At 38.3% G+C, this 23,040-nt stretch overlaps 3 non-coding genes across 3 annotated transcripts; all 3 read left to right on the top strand.

Moving 5' to 3' along the window:
* The first annotated feature begins 2,649 nt into the window (after positions 1–2,649).
* Positions 2,650–2,722, top strand: TRNAK-UUU (transfer RNA lysine (anticodon UUU)). The gene has a single exon. It is a non-coding gene; the product is annotated as a tRNA-Lys (tRNA).
* A 2,021-nt stretch (positions 2,723–4,743) lies between these two features.
* TRNAK-UUU (transfer RNA lysine (anticodon UUU)) lies at positions 4,744–4,816 on the top strand. Its single transcript has one exon. It is a non-coding gene; the product is annotated as a tRNA-Lys (tRNA).
* An 11,630-nt stretch (positions 4,817–16,446) lies between these two features.
* TRNAK-UUU (transfer RNA lysine (anticodon UUU)) lies at positions 16,447–16,519 on the top strand. Its single transcript has one exon. It is a non-coding gene; the product is annotated as a tRNA-Lys (tRNA).
* Positions 16,520–23,040: the final 6,521 nt, after the last annotated feature.

Here is a 23,040-nt window from a genome sequence, read left to right on the forward strand (position 1 = left end):
TTATATCTAGAAAATAGGCAAAACAATCTTGTGTGCACCAACAACTAATACCCATATTGAACTTATATTATGTCATTTTTATGATATTTGTAGGAATATGTTTGCATCAGGAACGACTATATTCAAATTTCTAGTGTGTCCCGCTATACACACATTCAAATTCAGAAATAATCGAACACTGTTTAAGACACGACATAAGCTTATCACTAATAATTGCAGCATTTTATTTCAAAATAACAAATTTCAAAAATGATAGTAAAAAGTGCTGCTCTTTCTGCCATGAATTCTGCCTAAAACATCTCCAAAGAATATATATTTTGCCACAAAATGTATTAATCGTTGATACAATGTGTATAGGACATCACCAGCGGGTAAGAGATCGGAGTCTGCCTTCTCAAAATATATTTCATGTGATATTAAAGTGACTGCCCTCCAAAAAATATCCAGCACTTTCCGCAATTTTTGTCAGTGTTCAGGGAAAGAACGCTTTTAATTTATTACATATATGGGAGATATATGACTAGGTTTTCCAGGTAAACAGTAAGTGTGCCCGGATACCTCAGCTGGTAGAGCGTTAGGCTTTTAACCTAACGGTCCAGGGTTCGAGTCCCTGTTCGGGCGGTTACCGTTTTCCTCCTTACTTTGATTCATTTGGCCACTAAATGATTCAAATTAGGCAAACGAAAATGCATTATATCTAGAAAATAGGCAAAATAATCTTGTGTGCACCAACAACTAAAACCCATATTGAACTTATATTAATGTTATGTCATTTTTATGATATTTGTAGGAATAAGTTTGCATCCAGAACGACTATATTCAAATTTCTCGTGTGTCCCACTATACACACATTCAAATTCAGAAATAAATCGAACACTGTTCAAGACACGACATAAGCTTATCACTAATAATTGCAGCATTTTATTTCAAAATAACAAAGTTCAAAAATGATAGTAAAAATTGGGTCAAGATTTCTCTTGCAGCCCTGAATTCTGCCCAAAACATCTCCAAAGAATATATTTTTTGCCACAAAATGTATTAATCGTTGATACAATGTGTATAGGACATCACCAGCGGGTAAGAGATCGGAGTCTGCCTTCTCAAAATATATTTCATGTGATATTAAAGTGACTGCCCTCCAAAAAATATCGAGCACTTTCCGCCATTTGTGTCAGTGTTCAGAGAAAGAACGCTTCAATTTATTACATATATGGGAGATATATGACTAGGTTTTCCAGGTAGATAGTAAGTGTGCCCGGATAGCTCACCTGGTAGAGCGTTAGGCTTTTAACTTATCGGTCCAGGGTTCGAGTCCCTGTTCGGGCGGTTACTGTTTTCCTCCTTACTTTGATTCATTTGGCCACTAAATGATTCAAATTAGGCAAACGAAAATGCATTATATCTAGAAAATAGGCAAAACAATCTTGTGTGCACCAACAACTAATACCTATACTGAACATATGTTATGTCGTTTTTATGATATTTGTAGGAATATGTTTGCATCCAGAACGACTATATTCAAATTTCTAGTGTGTCCCGCTATACACACATTCAAATTCAGAAATAATCGAACACTGTTTAAGACACGACATAAGCTTATCACTAATAATTGCAGCATTTTATTTCAAAATAACAAATTTCAAAAATGATAGTAAAAAGTGCTGCTCTTTCTGCCATGAATTCTGCCCAAAACATCTCCAAAGAATATATATTTTGCCACAAAATGTATTAATCGTTGATACAATGTGTATAGGACATCACCAGCGGGTAAGAGATCGGAGTCTGCCTTCTCAAAATATATTTCATGTGATATTAAAGTGACTGCCCTCCAAAAAATATCCAGCACTTTCCGCAATTTTTGTCAGTGTTCAGGGAAAGAACGCTTTTAATTTATTACATATATGGGAGATATATGACTAGGTTTTCCAGGTAGTCAGTAAGTGTGCCCGGATACCTCAGCTGGTAGAGCGTTAGGCTTTTAACCTAACGGTCCAGGGTTCGAGTCCCTGTTCGGGCGGTTACCGTTTTCCTCCTTACTTTGATTCATTTGGCCACTAAATGATTCAAATTAGGCAAACGAAAATGCATTATATCTAGAAAATAGGCAAAATAATCTTGTGTGCACCAACAACTAAAACCCATATTGAACTTATATTAATGTTATGTCATTTTTATGATATTTGTAGGACTTTTTTTGCATCCAGAACGTCTATATTCAAATTTCTCGTGTGTCCCACTATACACACATTCAAATTCAGAAATAAATCGAACACTGTTCAAGACACGACATAAGCTTATCACTAATAATTGCAGCATTTTATTTCAAAATAACAAAGTTCAAAAATGACAGTAAAAATTGGGTCAAGATTTCTCTTGCAGCCCTGAATTCTGCCCAAAACATCTCCAAAGAATATATATTTTGCCACAAAATGTATTAATCGTTGATACAATGTGTATAGGACATCACCAGCGGGTAAGAGATCGGAGTCTGCCTTCTCAAAATATATTTCGTGTGATATTAAAGTGACTGCCCTCCAAAAAATATCGAGCACTTTCCGCCATTTTTGTCAGTGTTCAGAGAAAGAACGCTTGAATTTATTACATATATGGGAGATATATGACTAGGTTTTCCAGGTAGACAGTAAGTGTGCCCGGATAGCTCAGCTGGTAGAGCGTTAGGCTTTTAACCTAACGGTCCAGGGTTCGAGTCCCTGTTCGGGCGGTTACCGTTTTCCTCCTTACTTTGATTCATTTGGCCACTAAATGATTCAAATTAGGCAAACGAAAATGCATTATATCTAGAAAATAGGCAAAACAATCTTGTGTGCACCAACAACTAATACCCATATTGAACTTATATTATGTCATTTTTATGATATTTGTAGGAATATGTTTGCATCAGGAACGACTATATTCAAATTTCTAGTGTGTCCCGCTATACACACATTCAAATTCAGAAATAAATCGAACACTGTTTAAGACAAGACATAAGCTTATCACTAATAATTGCAGCATTTTATTTCAAAATAACAAATTTCAAAAATGATAGTAAAAAGTGCTGCTCTTTCTGCCATGAATTCTGCCCAAAACATCTCCAAAGAATATATATTTTGCCACAAAATGTATTAATCGTTGATACAATGTGTATAGGACATCACCAGCGGGTAAGAGATCGGAGTCTGCCTTCTCAAAATATATTTCATGTGATATTAAAGTGACTGCCCTCCAAAAAATATCCAGCACTTTCCGCAATTTTTGTCAGTGTTCAGGGAAAGAACGCTTTTAATTTATTACATATATGGGAGATATATGACTAGGTTTTCCAGGTAGACAGTAAGTGTGCCCGGATACCTCAGCTGGTAGAGCGTTAGGCTTTTAACCTAACGGTCCAGGGTTCGAGTCCCTGTTCGGGCGGTTACCGTTTTCCTCCTTACTTTGATTCATTTGGCCACTAAATGATTCAAATTAGGCAAACGAAAATGCATTATATCTAGAAAATAGGCAAAATAATCTTGTGTGCACCAACAACTAAAACCCATATTGAACTTATATTAATGTTATGTCATTTTTATGATATTTGTAGGAATATGTTTGCATCAGGAACGACTATATTCAAATTTCTAGTGTGTCCCGCTATACACACATTCAAATTCAGAAATAATCGAACACTGTTTAAGACACGACATAAGCTTATCACTAATAATTGCAGCATTTTATTTCAAAATAACAAATTTCAAAAATGATAGTAAAAAGTGCTGCTCTTTCTGCCATGAATTCTGCCCAAAACATCTCCAAAGAATATATATTTTGCCACAAAATGTATTAATCGTTGATACAATGTGTATAGGACATCACCAGCGGGTAAGAGATCGGAGTCTGCCTTCTCAAAATATATTTCATGTGATATTAAAGTGACTGCCCTCCAAAAAATATCCAGCACTTTCCGCAATTTTTGTCAGTGTTCAGGGAAAGAACGCTTTTAATTTATTACATATATGGGAGATATATGACTAGGTTTTCCAGGTAGACAGTAAGTGTGCCCGGATACCTCTGCTGGTAGAGCGTTAGGCTTTTAACCTAACGGTCCAGGGTTCGAGTCCCTGTTCGGGCGGTTACCGTTTTCCTCCTTACTATGATTCATTTGGCCACTAAATGATTTAAATTAGGCAAACGAAAATGCATTATATCTAGAAAATAGGCAAAATAATCTTGTGTGCACCAACAACTAATACCCATATTGAACTTATATTAATGTTATGTCATTTTTATGATATTTGTAGGAATAAGTTTGCATCCAGAACGACTGTATTCAAATTTCTCGTGTGTCCCGCTATACACACATTCAAAATCAGAAAAAAATCGAACAGTGTTCAAGACACGACATAAGCTTATCACTAATAATTGCAGCATTTTATTTCAAAATAACAAAGTTCAAAAATGATAGTAAAAATTGGGTCAAGATTTCTCTTGCAGCCCTGAATTCTGCCCAAAACATCTCCAAAGAATATATTTTTTGCCACAAAATGTATTAATCGTTGATACAATGTGTATAGGACATCACCAGCGGGTAAGAGATCGGAGTCTGCCTTCTCAAAATATATTTCATGTGATATTAAAGTGACTGCCCTCCAAAAAATATCGAGCACTTTCCACCATTTGTGTCAGTGTTCAGAGAAAGAACGCTTCAATTTATTACATATATGGGAGATATATGACTAGGTTTTCCAGGTAGATAGTAAGTGTGCCCGGATAGCTCAGCTGGTAGAGCGTTAGGCTTTTAACCTAACGGTCCAGGGTTCGAGTCCCTGTTCGGGCGGTTACCGTTTTCCTCCTTACTTTGATTCATTTGGCCACTAAATGATTCAAATTAGGCAAACTAAAATGCATTATATCTAGAAAAAATTCAAAACAATCTTGTGTGCACCAACAACTAATACCCATATTGAACTTATGTTATGTCATTTTTATGATATTTGTGGGAAAATGTTTGCATCAGGAACGACTATATTCAAATTTCTAGTGTGTCCCGCTATACACACATTCAAATTCAGAAATAATCGAACACTGTTTAAGACACGACATAAGCTTATCACTAATAATTGCAGCATTTTATTTCAAAATAACAAATTTCAAAATGATAGTAAAAAGTGCTGCTCTTTCTGCCATGAATTCTGCCCAAAACATCCCCAAAGAATATATATTTTGCCTCAAAATGTATTAACAGATGATACAATGTGTATAGGACATCACCAGCGTGTAAGAGATCGGAGTCTGCCTTCTCAAAATAAATTTCATGTTATATTAAAGTGACTGCCCTCCAAAAAATATCCAGCACTTTCCGCCATTTTTGTCAGTGTTCAGAGAAAGAACGCTTGAATTTATTATTTATATGGGAGATATATATGACTAGGTTTTCCAGGCAGGCAGTAAGTGTGCCCGGATAGCTCAGCAGGTAGAGCGTTAGGCTTTTAACCTAACGCTCCAGGGTTCGAGTCCCTGTTCGGGCGGTTACCGTTTTCCTCCTTACTTTGAATCATTTGGCCACTAAATGATTAAATTAGGCAAACGAAAATGCATTATGTCTAGAAAATAGGCAAAACAATCTTGTGTGCACCAACAACTAATACTCATATAGAACTTATATTATGTCATTTTTATGATATTTGTAGGAATTTGTTTGCATCCAGAACGACTATATTCAGATTTCTCGTGTGTCCCACTATACACACATTCAAATTCAGAAATAAATCGAACAGTGTTCAAGACCCGACATAAGCTTATCACTAATAATTGCAGCATTTTATTTCAAAATAACAAATTTCAAAATGATAGTAAAAAGTGCTGCTCTTTCTGCCATGAATTCTGCCCAAAACATCTCCAAAGAATATATATTTTGCCACAAAATGTATTAATCGTTGATACAATGTGTATAGGACATCACCAGCGGATAAGAGATCGGAGTCTGCCTTCTCAAAATATATTTCATGTGATATTAAAATGACTGCCCTCCAAAAAATATCCAGCACTTTCCGCCATTTTTGTCAGTGTTCAGAGAAAGAACGCTTGTATTTATTACATATATGGGAGATATATGACTAGGTTTTCCAGGTAGGCAGTAAGTGTGCCCGGATAGCTCAGCTGGTAGAGCTTTAGGCTTTTAACCTAACGGTCCAGGATTCGAGTCTCTGTTCGGGCGGTTACCGTTTTCTTCCATACTTTAATTCATTTGGCCACTAAATGATTCAAATTAGGCAAACGAAAATGCATTATATCTAGAAAATTGGCAAAATAAACTTGTGTGCACCAACAACTAATACCAATATTGAACTTATATTATGTCATTTTTATGATATTTCTAGGACTATGTTTGCATCCAGAACGACTATATTGAAATTTCTCGTGTGTCCCACTATACACACATTCAAATTCAGAAATAAATCGAACAGTGTTCAAGACACGACATAAGCTTATCACTAATAATTGCAGCATTTTATTTCAAAATAACAAAGTTCAAAAATGATAGTAAAAAGTGGGTCACGATTTCTCTTGCTGCCCTGAATTCTGCCCTAAACATCTCCAAAGAATATATATTTTGCCACAAAATGTATTAATCATTGATACAATGTGTATAGGACATCACCAGCGGGTAAGAGATCGGAGTCTGCCTTCTCATTGTTCATTGATTTCATTGATTTAGTTTATTTTACTTCGCGTTTTGTGCCTCTTGGCTAATTTGCGAAGATGGGGATGAGTGATGAAATGATGAAATGTATGAAAATGGACATTCACAAACAACCATACCCGACCGGGATTCGAACCCGGGACCCTTGGCGTCGCAGCGCGATGTGCTAACCACTCGGCCACAGGGTCGGGCGAGTCTGCCTTCTCAAAACATATTTCATGTGATATTAAAATGACTGCCCTCCAAAAAATATCCAGCACTTTCCGCCATTTTTGTCAGTGTTCAGAGAAAGAACTCTTGAATTTATTACATATAACATAGCCCTACAGCTCTACAGCACCTTGGCGGGCCTTGGCTTACCTACCGACTGCTGGTCTCCCTCCCACACTGTTCCTTCGTCACATGTTATAGCGTGGAGGTCTTAGACCTGTATTGGGGTGACGGGTGATCAGCCCGACGAACCCCCAGCCGTTGTTGTAGGTCTTCTCGACCGGGTTACGCTCACTCACTCGGAGCTTCCCAATTTCCTCACGATGGTGGGTTGCCACCGGCCCTATACGTAGGCCGAATAAATTCCGACCAGAGCCGGATTCGAACCTACGCCGTCCCGCAGCGAATTTATTACATATATGAAAGATATATGACTAGGTTTTCCAGGTAGGCAGTAAGTGTGCCCGGATAGCTCAGCTGGGCCAGTTCGCTGCCAGCACTGGCACGCGGTGCATCGTCTCTACGTGCGGTCCGTGTTGAGCATTTACGTGTAAGCTAGTGAAATTCCGGTTAAGTCTACCTTCTGTGTTCTGAAACATGTCTGTACGGCGAGTGAATACTGTGAAATTGGTCTTCACGAATGTGCGACAAAAACCGACATCGATACAACTGCATCGGTGGATTCAGCAGAATTTGTCACTAACAGAAGATCAAGTGCTTAGTATTGAAATCGATCAATATCGTAAGTGTGTGTTTATAAAGTTAATATCGCGAGTGTTAGGCGAGCAGATATTATTAAGATCGGGAGGCACATTAGTATACACTGATGACAATGGGGAGCATGAGGTAAAACTGGAATGGGCAGATCAAAATAGTGTAATTGTGAATGTACACGTAGTTCCTATGGAACTTCCAATGGACGTTCTACAACAGACACTGACAACATATGGTGATGTGAAATATGTTGATGATGAAAAGTACACGGATGAACATATATACCCTACGCGTACCGGTACAAAGCGAATTCGCATGACGCTTAAAAAACCAATTCCATCGTACATCACTATCAAAGGTGATCGATATTGGGTAACGTACTATGGTCAAAAGATTACGTGCAGGATATGTGAATCTACAGAACATCTCTCAAATTGTTGTGATAAGCGTAGAAAACCAGGAAGAAGGACAGCCTCAACATATGCGGAAGCCATCCACCGTTCACCAATCAATATTGATGCAGCAGAACAACCACTGCCATACCAGCCTACAAGTTTTCAAGTACCCAAGACAACCCTGGACATAGAAATGAAAGAATCCCCAAAGAACCCAGATGTAAAAGAACCCGAAGGTGCCGCACAGACGCCACTGGATCCTCCGACGAACAAAGTTTCATCAGAGAGAGCAGCAAAGGAAACTTCCCATTTGTTAACAACAGAAGGTCAAACTTCGTCATGGGTCGCAGAAGTTGAATGCGAGGAACTTTCTAGTAACTACCAGGTCACTCCTGAAGCCTCGATTAGCGATAAGATGGCCCCTCCCCGCCCGCGAACAGCTGTGTATCGGAAGGTGAAAAGAGCCAAGCAGGTGATGAGCTTTCCCTGCCAGGCGCTTCCTCGCCCACAACGACCTTGAAACTAGCAGAAGGAAACGTGAGTGAACAACATGACCAACCTAAAATTGCTCCCTCCCTTCCCTCGTCACAATCGCAAGAAATGGTATCAAGAGATGACTCCCCAACCGAAGAGGAATCCACAGATGATAAGCAAGTTATGGACAAAGGTCAACGAAATAGAAAAAAACGCACCAGTTCACGACTGAAAGCGGTAACAGAAGGTAAGAAAAAGAAATGTACAAGGATGTCTATAAGCCAGCAGTCCGTCATACACAGCACAAAAGTGAAATGTTAATTAGATGTGGGTTCAGATCGCTTCCCCCCCCTCCATTAGGTAGTTAGTGTAAGGAGAAATGTTTGTTTATGTTTTGATACGAGAGTGATTTACGGGTGTAGTGCGCGACATAAATTTGTGTACTTTCCTAGTGTATACTGTGTGATGTTATATATTACATGTTAGAGAGTTACAAGATGAATATCGATATAATAACAGGTAGAAAAAATAGTGTAAATTGTGTCATGCACATGAACGATTATCATCATTCTGAAAACACTACGGACTAATACTTACTTTAGTGTAATTGAGCTCCAAAAATGCACATTTACGTGGTATTCTTATATACAGTTTTTTATAATATCTTATTGTGCATGAATTACAGCACTCGTCTTTGTACCCTTAATATCAATGGGATCTTGACGCCAGTGAAATGCAAATTGCTTGCGGACTTTGTCCGAATCCACTCGATTGACATTTTATACTTGCAGGAAGTTTGTATAGTAGATTTTAACTTCCTGTATGGGTACGAGGCTATTGTAAACTTGGGGACAAGCGGGAGAGGGACGGCAATTTTAATCAAAAAGTGGTATAGAAATAAAAAATGTAAAGAAATTAGTCGATGGAAGGGGAATTAGTTTTCAAAGTCAACGTTATACTTTTGTTAATATCTACGCCCCCTCCGGACAGCAAAACAGATGGAAAAGAGAACAATTTTACCAGGCTGAGATAGTATACTTACTTCCAAATAATGATTCGTGTATCATCCTAGGTGGTGATTTTAATCAAGTGCTGCGATCATGTGATTGTATAGGCAAGTTTCAAAATAGTTTAGCATTAACGACCTTAATCAGCGATTTACAGCTGAAGGACATCTGGACCGAAAAACGAAAGGATATAGTGTTTACCTATTTCAATAACAAAGCAGGTTCTAGACTGGACAGATTCTATACACTTGGTCATACCAGACTATAAAATATGTGACGACAATAGATGCTTTGCCGGTACCTTTTTCAGATCATATAGCAATCAGAATCAGTATTAATCTACAAGAATCTAAATTAGTTTGGGGTCCGTCCTATTGGAAAATGAACTCTGCCCTACTTCAACAGCCTAATGTTAATGATATGTTTCAAGAAAAATGGAAGTATTGGTGCCGGCAACAAAAACACTATACTGATTACAATACGTGGTGGGTAAAATCCGTAAAACCTCGAATTAAATCCTATTTTCAATGGCTAGGGAAAGAGAGTGCACGTGACCGGAACTTAATGTTGAACTTCTATTACAAATGTTTACATGAGTTATGTATGCGACCTGATGTCACCGAACATTATCCACAGATACAAAAATACAAAGCACAAATCCTTACGTTGCAACGGCATCACTTGGAGGGTATAAAGATAAGAACTACTCATGCGTCATCCTTGCAAGATGAACGAACCTCTTTATTTCACTATGTACACACACAAAAACAAAGGCGAGCTCTTTTGATAAACAATATTGTCGATTCCGACGGAGATACACATAGAACTCAACAAGGTATATCACAGGTATTATAATACACGTATTATAATAATTTGTATTCTGGTAAAGAAGTAGATCAATTGGCTGTACAACAATTGCTCACTTCGGTAAATAATTTTTTGACGGACGAAGACAGAACTTTGTTAGACAGTGACGTCACTGTCGAGGAGGTGTATGAAGCACTGCGTACATGTAACGTTAAGCGCACTCCTGGCAACGATGGCATAGGCTATCAATTTTATATACGTTTTTTTGATATTATGAAACATGAATTGGTCAAGATAATACAAGATGCATTTCGAAACGAATGCGTGTTTCAAAATGAAGGTTTAATTGTACTGATTGCCAAAGAAACGCGTCCGAGTGCAGTGACTGACTTTAGGCCCATTACTTTGTTAAACTTTGACTATAAGATTATGGCCAAAGTTTTGGCTAATAGACTGAAACCTATATTATCTTCATTACTCAGTTCACGGCAAACATGTGTCAGTAAAACTCAAAATATATTTTCTACGGTGGCGGGTATACGTGATATAATGTATTATTATGAAATACAACAAACCGCAGCTTGTATACTATCCTTTGATTTTACAAAAGCTTTTGATCTTGTAATTCACCGATATTTGTTTGAAGTACTTCGAGCCTATCCCTTCAGTGAAGCCTTTATATCTGTTTTGCAAAGTTTCTATAGAAAGGCAACCTCCCGTCTTCTTATCAATGGATTCGTGACTCCTGCAAAACACGTGACGAGATCCATTCACCAGGGGTGCCCCTTGAGTATGCTTCTCTTCGCTTTGACTTTGGACCCGAGCCCCACCGGCAGAGAGTGCTTTCCTTGAAACGCAAGTGTTTGTTTACATTCGCAGACGATTTATCAGCTTGTGTAACAACAACGAACCAGCTCCAAAACATACTAAATGCAATGTGTTTGTATTGTTCTGCCAGTGGAGCGGAAGTGAACATGACAAAATCAAAGGCTTTACCTGTTGGCAACTGGAAGCAAGACAATCCGGACATAGGGATAAAATATGTAAACGAACTCAAAATATTGGGCATCACTTTTCATACTAACGAATCCAGAATGCTGGATCTAAACTGGACGAAAATTGTAAGCGAAATCAGGTTACACTGCTATCAAATGAGAGGAAGACAACTCAATTTAATTCAGCGTGTTTGGTTGATACACACTTTTATTTTTAGTAAATTAAATTATGTCGCTCAAGTGTTGCCAATCACACAGCAATATCTCCGACAAATAAAGTCTGCTGTGGGATGGTTCATGTGGTACGGACATTTTTCGGGTACCTTTCCCGATCATGTGCCAAACACAAATGACAGGTGGTCTAGAACTATGGAATATTGAAAATAAATGTAAGTCGCTATTTTTAGCTAGAAATTATAAATTGTACTTAATTGAACGGTCGATTACATCAATGTGGTTGCGTATATTTACCGATACGTTTCCACCGCAAAATCCACCCAACTTGTCTCGACTAACAAAGAACCCTATGTATGTACGAATTTTTGTACAAGAATGGAGTTATGTGAAGTTTCCCATGGATTTGAAGGAGAATACTATGTCAAAATATTTGTATGAACATTTTCAACGACAACTTATTTTGCAGCAGAGTCGAATAGAGAAAAAAATTCCTAATGTTATTTGGTCAAATGTATGGCAAAATCTCCACAAGCCTTTCCTTGACACGGACATACGAAGTTTGTGGTATACCCTGGTGCATGATCTAGTTCCAACAAATGTTCGACTAAATGAAATAAAAAGACTACCAACAAATGAGTGTAGACAATGTGGAGAGGTGGATACAAATGAACATCGCCTCACTACATGTAAAGGAATTTCAGAAATTTGGGCCTTTCTCATTATGTGCCTTGCCAAAATATGTCGTATATCGCCACAATGCTTTCAAGCAAAAATTTGTATATTACCAGACTTCAAATATTTCCCTGTGAAGAAACAAAAACCATTGTGTGGCTAATAGCACATACAGTATTTGGAAACAATCAAATAAACAAAATGTCCGATTGTCACAAATATTTTGGTAAATATCTGGATGTAATGTAATTGTATGTATACATGTAGGAAAAAAATCCATAGATGTAAACAGAATAGTGAAATAAAACTTAAAAAAAAAAGCTGGTAGAGCGTTAGGCTTTTAACCTAACGGTCCAGGGTTCGAGTCCCTGTTCGGGCGGTTACCGATTTCTTCTTTACTTTGATTCATTTGGCCACTAAATTATTCAAATTAGGCAAACGAAAATCCATTATATCTAGAAAATAGGGAAAATAAACTTGTGTGCTCCAACAACTAATACCCATATTGAACTTATTTTATGATATTTGTAGGAATAAGTTTGCATCCGGTCTCTATTCATTGAACGTTCACACATCATCATTTTACAACTAGAATACACTTTCAATCCGTTAGTATCTGATAATCACTTTTTAAAACTAGAGAGAATCGGAATGATACAGCGTATGTCTATTACTCAGAGTTACCCAGAACGATGATATTTAAATTTCTCGTGTGTCCCACTATACACACATTCAAATTCAGAAATAAATCGAACACTGTTCAAGACACGACATAAGCTTATCACTAATAAATGCAGCATTTTATTTCAAAATAACAAAGTTCAAAAATGATAGTAAAAAGTGGGTCACGATTTCTCTTGCTGCCCTGAATTCTGCCCAAAACATCTCCAAAGAATATATATTTTGCCACAAAATGTATTAATCGTTGATACAATGTGTATAGGACATCACCAGCGGGTAAGAGATCGGAGTCTGCCTTCTCAAAATAAATTTCATGTGATATTAAAGTGACTGTCCTCCAAAAAATATCCAGCACTTTCCGCCATTTTTGTCAGTGTTCAGAGAAAGAACGCTTGAATTTATTACATATATGGGAGATATATGACTAGGTTTTCCAGGTAGACAGTAAGTGTGCCCGGATAGCTGAGCTGTCGACCTCCGTGGCGAAGTGGCACAGTCTGCCTGCAGCTCGTGCAGGTATCAGTTCGTACCGAGCTCCGCTCTTCGCGTGAGAAGGCTTAGTGATCGAGCTGTCCGAGTTAGCTAGGGCCGTATACGGTTTGCTAGTGTTGTGTTAGTTCTTTTTTCCTTTGGAGTGCAAGCGAGGTTTTGACTACAATTACCGTGAGCCAGTGAAGATACGATGAAATAGTTCACGATGAATACACAAAGAGAAAACACCTTGAAATTTGTTTTCCGTGAGGTCAAAACGCGACCTACGTCATTGGATTTTCATCGATGGTTTCATGATGTGTACCAAGTGCCTACGAAGCAAGTGCTCAGTTTTGAAATAGATTACTTTCGTAAGTGTTTGTCTTAATCCCGAAAGTGATACATCCCTTAACACCTGAACATTATCGCCCCATCACTTTGTTATGTGCCGATTATAAAATATTGGCACGAATATTAACGCGCCGACTACAACACTATGCAGCTACCCTACTAGGCCCTCATCAATTTGTGCACGGAACTAATGGCAATATAACTACCGTTCTCACTAGCATACGAGACATCGTTACTGTAATGAATGAAGCCCCTGACTCGGAAGCAGCTCTAGTAGCCCTGGACTTCAAAGGAGCATTTGACTCATTGTATCATCATTATCTATTTCGGCATTTAACTCAGGTTGGATGCGGAGAATCCTTCGTAGAAGCGATAAAGAGCCTATACACCCAGGCTCGGGTACATTTGTGTGTAAATGGAACATTATCCTCGCCGTTTGTTCTTCAGCGCTCTGTTAGGCAAGGTTGCCCCTTTTCACTCCTCGCCTTCTGTACAGCTCTTTGTCCCTTCCTACACCAAATAAATCAACGACTACAAGGAATACAAGCGTATGGCATGACCTACCGAGTTTTTGCATACGCCGACGATGTCACAGTGGCGGTGCGTGATCATCAGGATTATGTTAACCTAATGGAAATCTTGGAACAATTACGAGTAAACACAGGCTTGTGTCTCAACCTGAGAAAATCAAAAATACTACCCTTGGGGAGAATGGCAAGGAACTGGACAGAATCTGTCCCAATGACCGTGACGGACGTATTCAAAGTACTCGGGATCTACTTCTCGAGAAACCTGGTCGAGACTTCCAACCACACATTTCAAACCATAGTGCCCAAAATACAAGCAGTATTACATTTCAACCGACTGCGCCAACTGTCACTAAGCGCTAGAATCAAATATGTTAACGCTTATGCACTCTCGAAACTATGGTATGTGGCGCAAATACTACCCGTGCCTACCCAAACGGCTGCGAGAATCCGGAGAATGATCACACGCTTTCTCTGGCATGGTCACTTGTTCCATGTAACTCATAAGACACTATGCCTACCAACTCGCCTTGGAGGACTAAACCTGCTGAGTATCGACCGACAAGCGCAAGCCTTATTTTTGCACCGCCATATCATCATGATAGTCCAGCATCAAGATAGCATTACGGCTCGTGTGCTACGCTCCATGCTGGATGAAGTGGAACTATGTGCCCCAATTTACCCAGGTGTTATACCCACTAAATTTCTCTATTTACGAACAACCATAGTGGAAATTTGTTACATGTTGATGCTCCTTCCAAGTGTGGATCCTTCTGATATAACAGTCAAATCTCTATCAAAAATGCTGCAAACCCGGATGAAACATATTCCGCGTATTGTCCCATTATTCCCCAGTGTGCGCTGGAATATCGTGTGGAGAAACATAGCCGCGACCCACCTCCCCAATCGAGTGCGCTCCATATGGTACTTAACTGTACACGATGCTATCGTCACTAGAGTACGATTGCAGAGATACCTTATGGCAGACAACTCCCATTGTACCAAATGTGCACAGGACGACACCTTAGTGCATCGACTGACGACATGTGTGACAGTCGTGGAACATTGGAAACACCTTAAGAAGCTACTTGGAATCATATGCCGCCGCTCCCCGAACGACTTCACTGTGAACCATTTATTAACTCCAGAATTTCAGTATTTTCCTCTCACAAGAACACGTGCAGTGCAATTTCTCATAGGACATTACGTCTATTATGTGCTTGGCAACCAACCTCATGTACAAAAACTGTCATTCAAATTCTATGCCAATGAACAATATTATCACAATGATCAGATAACCTGTAAAGCCTTGTACGCAAATTTCCTACATGTGATAATTTGAAATTAACGTCCAAATGTAAAAATTGTGTAAATAGTAGCTAATTTCAATAAAGAAAATTTAAAAATAAAAATAAAAGAATGCTTAGCTGGTAGAGCGTTAGGCTTTTAACCTAACGGTCCAGGGTTCGAGTCCCTGTTCGGGCAGTTACCGTTTTCTTCCTTACTTTGTTTCATTTGGCCACTAAATGATTCAAATTAGGCAAACGAAAATGCATTATATCTAGAAAATAGGCAAAATAATCATTTTTGTGTGCACCAACAACTAATACCTATATTGATTTGATTTGATTGGTGTTTTAAGTCCACAGTAAGGCTAATCGGGACTGGACCTACAGTTTAAAGTGGGATCCGAACCACTTGTGCCTCCCCCGGGTATCGAACCTGGGACCCCTTCATTACAAGGCAATGACGCTACCACTGCGCCATGGGGGAGGCACCTAATACCTATATTGAACTTATATTATGTCATTTTTATGATATTTGTAGGAATGTGTTTGCATCCAGAACGACTATATTCAAATTTCTCGTGTGTCCCACTATACACACATTCAAATTCAGAAATAAATCGAACACTGTTCAAGACACGACATAAGCTTATCACTAATATTTGCAGCATTTTATTTCAAAATAACAAAGTTCAAAAATGATAGTAAAAAGTGCTGCTCTTGCTGCCATGAATTCTGCCCAAAACATCTCCAAAGAATATATTTGGGCCACAAAATGTATTAATCGTTGGTACAATGTGTATAGGACATCACCAGCGGGTAAGAGATCGGAGTCTGCCTTCTCAAAATATATTTCATGTGATATTAAAGTGACTGCCCTCCAAAAAATATCGAGCACTTTCCGCCATTTTTGTCACTGTTCAGAGAAAGAACGCTTGAATTTATTACATATATGGGAGATATATATGACTAGGTTTTCCAGGTAGGCAGTAAGTGTGCCCGGATAGCTCAGCTGGTAGAGCGTTAGGCTTTTAACCTAACGGTCCAGGGTTCGAGTCCCTGTTCGGGCGGTTACCGTTTTCTTCCTTACTTTGATTCATTTGGCCACTAAATTACTCAAATTAGGCAAACGAAAATGCATTATATCTAGAAAATGGGCAAAATAATCTTGTGTGCACCAATAAATAATACACATATTGAACTTATATTATGTCATTTTTATGATATTTGTAGGAATATGTTTGCATCCAGAACGACTATATTCAAATTTCTCGTGTGTCCCACTATACACACATTCAAATTCAGAAATAAATCGAACAGTGTTCAAAACACGACATAAGCTTATCATTATTAATTGCAGCATTCTATTTCAAAATAACAAAGTTCAAAAATGATAGAAAATAGTGGGTCTCGATTTCTCTTGCTGCCCTGAATTCTGCCCAAAACATCTCCAAAGAATATATATTTTGCCACAAAATGTATTAATCGTTAATACAATGTGTATAGGACATCACCAGCGGGTAAGAGATCGGAGTCTGCCTTCTCAAAATATATTTCATGTGATATTAAAATGACTGCTCTCCAAAAAATATCCAGCACTTTCCGCCATTTTTGTCAGTGTTCAGAGAAAGAACGCTTGAATTTATTACATATATGGGAGATATATGACTAGGTTTTCCAGGTAGGCAGTAAGTTTGCCCGGATAACTTAGCTGGTAGAGCGTTAGGCTTTTAAGTTAACGGTCCAGGGTTCGAGTCCCTGTTCGGGCGGTTCTAGTTTCTTCCTTACTTTGATTCATTTGGCCACTAAATTATTCAAATTAGGTAAACGAAAATGCATTATATCTAGAAAATAGGCTAAATAATCTTGTGTACACCAACAACTAATATCCATATTGAACTTATATTATGTCATTTTTATGATATTTGTAGGAATATGTTTGCATCCAGAACGACTATATTCAAATTTCTCGTGTGTCCCACTATACACACATTCAAATTCAGAAATAAATCGAACACTGTTCAAGACACGACATAAGCTTATCACTAATAATTGCAGCATTTTATTTCAAAATAACAAAGTTCAAAATGATAGTAAAAAGTGTTGCTCTTGCTGCCATGAATTCTGCCCAAAACATCTCTAAAGAATATATTTGGGCCACAAAATGTATTAATCGTTGGTACAATGTGTATAGGACATCACCAGCGGGTAAGAGATCGGTGTCTGCCTTATCAAAATATATTTCATGTGATATTAAAGTGACTGCCCTCCAAAAAATATCGAGCACTTTCCGCCATTTTTGTCAGTGTTCAGAGAAAGAACGCTTGAATTTATTATATATATATGGGAGATATATGACTAGGTTTTCCAGGCAGGCAGTAAGTGTGCCCGGATAGCTCAGCTGGTAGAGCGTTAGGCTTTTAACCTAACGGTCCAGGGTTCGAGTCCCTGTTCGGGAGGTTACCGTTTTCTTCCTTACTTTGATTCATTTGGCCACTAAATTACTCAAATTAGGCAAACGAAAATGCATTATATCTAGAAAATGGGCAAAATAATCTTGTGTGCACCAATAAATAATACACATATTGAACTTATATTATGTCATTTTTATGATATTTGTAGCAATATGTTTGCATCCAGAACGACTATATTCAAATTTCTCGTGTGTCCCACTATACTCACATTCAAATTCAGAAATAAATCGTACACTGTTCAAGACACGACATAAGCTTATCACTAATAATTGCAGCATTTTATTTCAAAATAACAAAGTTTAAAAATGATAGTAAAAAGTGGGTCACGATTTCTCTTGCTGCCCTGAATTCTGCCCAAAATATCTCCAAAGAATATATATTTTGCCACAAAATGTATTAATCGTTGATACAATGTGTATAGGACATCACCAGCGGGTAAGAGATCGGAGTCTTCCTTCTCAAAATATATTTCATGTGATACTAAAGTGACTGCCCTCCAAAAAATATCCAGCACTTTCCGCCATTTTTGTCAGTGTTCAGAGAAAGAACGCTTGAATTTATTACATATATGGGAGATATATTACACGACATAAGCTTATCACTAATAATTGCAGCATTTTATTTCAAAATAACAAAGTTCAAATAATAAAAAAAAAGTGCTGCTCTTTCTGCCATGAATTCTGCCCAAAACAACTCCAAAGAATATATATTTTGCCACAAAATGTATTAATCGTTGATACATTGTGTATAGGACATCACCAGCGGGTAAGAGATCGGAGTCTGCCTTCTCAAAATATAATTCATGTGATATTAAATTGACAGAATTTGTCACTAACAGAAGATCAAGTGCTTAGTATTGATATCGATCAATATCGTAAGTGTGTGTTTATAAAGTTAATATCGCGAGTGTTAGGCGAGCAGATATTATTAAGATCGGGAGGCACATTAGTATACACTGATGACAATGGGGAGCATGAGGTAAAACTGGAATGGGCAGATCAAAATAGTGTAATTGTGAATGTACACGTAGTTCCTATGGAACTTCCAATGGACGTTCTACAACAGACACTGACAACATATGGTGATGTGAAATATGTTGATGATGAAAAGTACACGGATGAACATATATACCCTACGCGTACCGGTACAAAGCGAATTCGCATGACGCTTAAAAAACCAATTCCATCGTACATCACTATCAAAGGTGATCGATATTGGGTAACGTACTATGGTCAAAAGATTACGTGCAGGATATGTGAATCTACAGAACATCTCTCAAATTGTTGTGATAAGCGTAGAAAACCAGGAAGAAGGACAGCCTCAACATATGCGGAAGCCATCCACCGTTCACCAATCAATATTGATGCAGCAGAACAACCACTGCCATACCAGCCTACAAGTTTTCAAGTACCCAAGACAACCCTGGACATAGAAATGAAAGAATCCCCAAAGAACCCAGATGTAAAAGAACCCGAAGGTGCCGCACAGACGCCACTGGATCCTCCGACGAACAAAGTTTCATCAGAGAGAGCAGCAAAGGAAACTTCCCATTTGTTAACAACAGAAGGTCAAACTTCGTCATGGGTCGCAGAAGTTGAATGCGAGGAACTTTCTAGTAACTACCAGGTCACTCCTGAAGCCTCGATTAGCGATAAGATGGCCCCTCCCCGCCCGCGAACAGCTGTGTATCGGAAGGTGAAAAGAGCCAAGCAGGTGATGAGCTTTCCCTGCCAGGCGCTTCCTCGCCCACAACGACCTTGAAACTAGCAGAAGGAAACGTGAGTGAACAACATGACCAACCTAAAATTGCTCCCTCCCTTCCCTCGTCACAATCGCAAGAAATGGTATCAAGAGATGACTCCCCAACCGAAGAGGAATCCACAGATGATAAGCAAGTTATGGACAAAGGTCAACGAAATAGAAAAAAACGCACCAGTTCACGACTGAAAGCGGTAACAGAAGGTAAGAAAAAGAAATGTACAAGGATGTCTATAAGCCAGCAGTCCGTCATACACAGCACAAAAGTGAAATGTTAATTAGATGTGGGTTCAGATCGCTTCCCCCCCCTCCATTAGGTAGTTAGTGTAAGGAGAAATGTTTGTTTATGTTTTGATACGAGAGTGATTTACGGGTGTAGTGCGCGACATAAATTTGTGTACTTTCCTAGTGTATACTGTGTGATGTTATATATTACATGTTAGAGAGTTACAAGATGAATATCGATATAATAACAGGTAGAAAAAATAGTGTAAATTGTGTCATGCACATGAACGATTATCATCATTCTGAAAACACTACGGACTAATACTTACTTTAGTGTAATTGAGCTCCAAAAATGCACATTTACGTGGTATTCTTATATACAGTTTTTTATAATATCTTATTGTGCATGAATTACAGCACTCGTCTTTGTACCCTTAATATCAATGGGATCTTGACGCCAGTGAAATGCAAATTGCTTGCGGACTTTGTCCGAATCCACTCGATTGACATTTTATACTTGCAGGAAGTTTGTATAGTAGATTTTAACTTCCTGTATGGGTACGAGGCTATTGTAAACTTGGGGACAAGCGGGAGAGGGACGGCAATTTTAATCAAAAAGTGGTATAGAAATAAAAAATGTAAAGAAATTAGTCGATGGGAGGGGAATTAGTTTTCAAAGTCAACGTTATACTTTTGTTAATATCTACGCCCCCTCCGGACAGCAAAACAGATGGAAAAGAGAACAATTTTACCAGGCTGAGATAGTATACTTACTTCCAAATAATGATTCGTGTATCATCCTTGGTGGTGATTTTAATCAAGTGCTGCGATCATGTGATTGTATAGGCAAGTTTCAAAATAGTTTAGCATTAACGACCTTAATCAGCGATTTACAGCTGAAGGACATCTGGACCGAAAAACGAAAGGATATAGTGTTTACCTATTTCAATAACAAAGCAGGTTCTAGACTGGACAGATTCTATACACTTGGTCATACCAGACTATAAAATATGTGACGACAATAGATGCTTTGCCGGTACCTTTTTCAGATCATATAGCAATCAGAATCAGTATTAATCTACAAGAATCTAAATTAGTTTGGGGTCCGTCCTATTGGAAAATGAACTCTGCCCTACTTCAACAGCCTAATGTTAATGATATGTTTCAAGAAAAATGGAAGTATTGGTGCCGGCAACAAAAACACTATACTGATTACAATACGTGGTGGGTAAAATCCGTAAAACCTCGAATTAAATCCTATTTTCAATGGCTAGGGAAAGAGAGTGCACGTGACCGGAACTTAATGTTGAACTTCTATTACAAATGTTTACATGAGTTATGTATGCGACCTGATGTCACCGAACATTATCCACAGATACAAAAATACAAAGCACAAATCCTTACGTTGCAACGGCATCACTTGGAGGGTATAAAGATAAGAACTACTCATGCGTCATCCTTGCAAGATGAACGAACCTCTTTATTTCACTATGTACACACACAAAAACAAAGGCGAGCTCTTTTGATAAACAATATTGTCGATTCCGACGGAGATACACATAGAACTCAACAAGGTATATCACAGGTATTATAATACACGTATTATAATAATTTGTATACTGGTAAAGAAGTAGATCAATTGGCTGTACAACAATTGCTCACTTCGGTAAATAATTTTTTGACGGACGAAGACAGAACTTTGTTAGACAGTGACGTCACTGTCGAGGAGGTGTATGAAGCACTGCGTACATGTAACGTTAAGCGCACTCCTGGCAACGATGGCATAGGCTATCAATTTTATATACGTTTTTTTGATATTATGAAACATGAATTGGTCAAGATAATACAAGATGCATTTCGAAACGAATGCGTGCTTCAAAATGAAGGTTTAATTGTACTGATTGCCAAAGAAACGCGTCCGAGTGCAGTGACTGACTTTAGGCCCATTACTTTGTTAAACTTTGACTATAAGATTATGGCCAAAGTTTTGGCTAATAGACTGAAACCTATATTATCTTCATTACTCAGTTCACGGCAAACATGTGTCAGTAAAACTCAAAATATATTTTCTACGGTGGCGGGTATACGTGATATAATGTATTATTATGAAATGCAACAAACCGCAGCTTGTATATTATCCTTTGATTTTACAAAAGCTTTTGATCTTGTAATTCACCAATATTTGTTTGAAGTACTTCGAGCCTATCCCTTCAGTGAAGCCTTTATATCTGTTTTGCAAAGTTTCTATAGAAAGGCAACCTCCCGTCTTCTTATCAATGGATTCGTGACTCCTGCAATACACGTGACGAGATCCATTCGCCAGGGGTGCCCCTTGAGTATGCTTCTCTTCGCTTTGACTTTGGACCCGAGCCCCACCGGCTGAGAGTGCTTTCCTTGAAACGCAAGTGTTTGTTTACATTCGCAGACGATTTATCAGCTTGTGTAACAACAACGAACCAGCTCCAAAACATACTAAATGCAATGTGTTTGTATTGTTCTGCCAGTGGAGCGGAAGTGAACATGACAAAATCAAAGGCTTTACCTGTTGGCAACTGGAAGCAAGACAATCCGGACATAGGGATAAAATATGTAAACGAACTCAAAATATTGGGCATCACTTTTCATACTAACGAATCCAGAATGCTGGATCTAAACTGGACGAAAATTGTAAGCGAAATCAGGTTACACTGCTATCAAATGAGAGGAAGACAACTCAATTTAATTCAGCGTGTTTGGTTGATACACACTTTTATTTTTAGTAAATTAAATTATGTCGCTCAAGTGTTGCCAATCACACAGCAATATCTCCGACAAATAAAGTCTGCTGTGGGATGGTTCATGTGGTACGGACATTTTTCGGGTACCTTTCCCGATCATGTGCCAAACACAAATGACAGGTGGTCTAGAACTATGGAATATTGAAAATAAATGTAAGTCGCTATTTTTAGCTAGAAATTATAAATTGTACTTAATTGAACGGTCGATTACATCAATGTGGTTGCGTATATTTACCGATACGTTTCCACCGCAAAATCCACCCAACTTGTCTCGACTAACAAAGAACCCTATGTATGTACGAATTTTTGTACAAGAATGGAGTTATGTGAAGTTTCCCATGGATTTGAAGGAGAATA

Source organism: Lepisma saccharinum, chromosome 2 (assembly GCF_977018435.1).
Source record: "Lepisma saccharinum chromosome 2, izLepSacc3.1, whole genome shotgun sequence".
Taxonomy (NCBI): Eukaryota; Metazoa; Arthropoda; class Insecta; order Zygentoma; family Lepismatidae; genus Lepisma; species Lepisma saccharinum.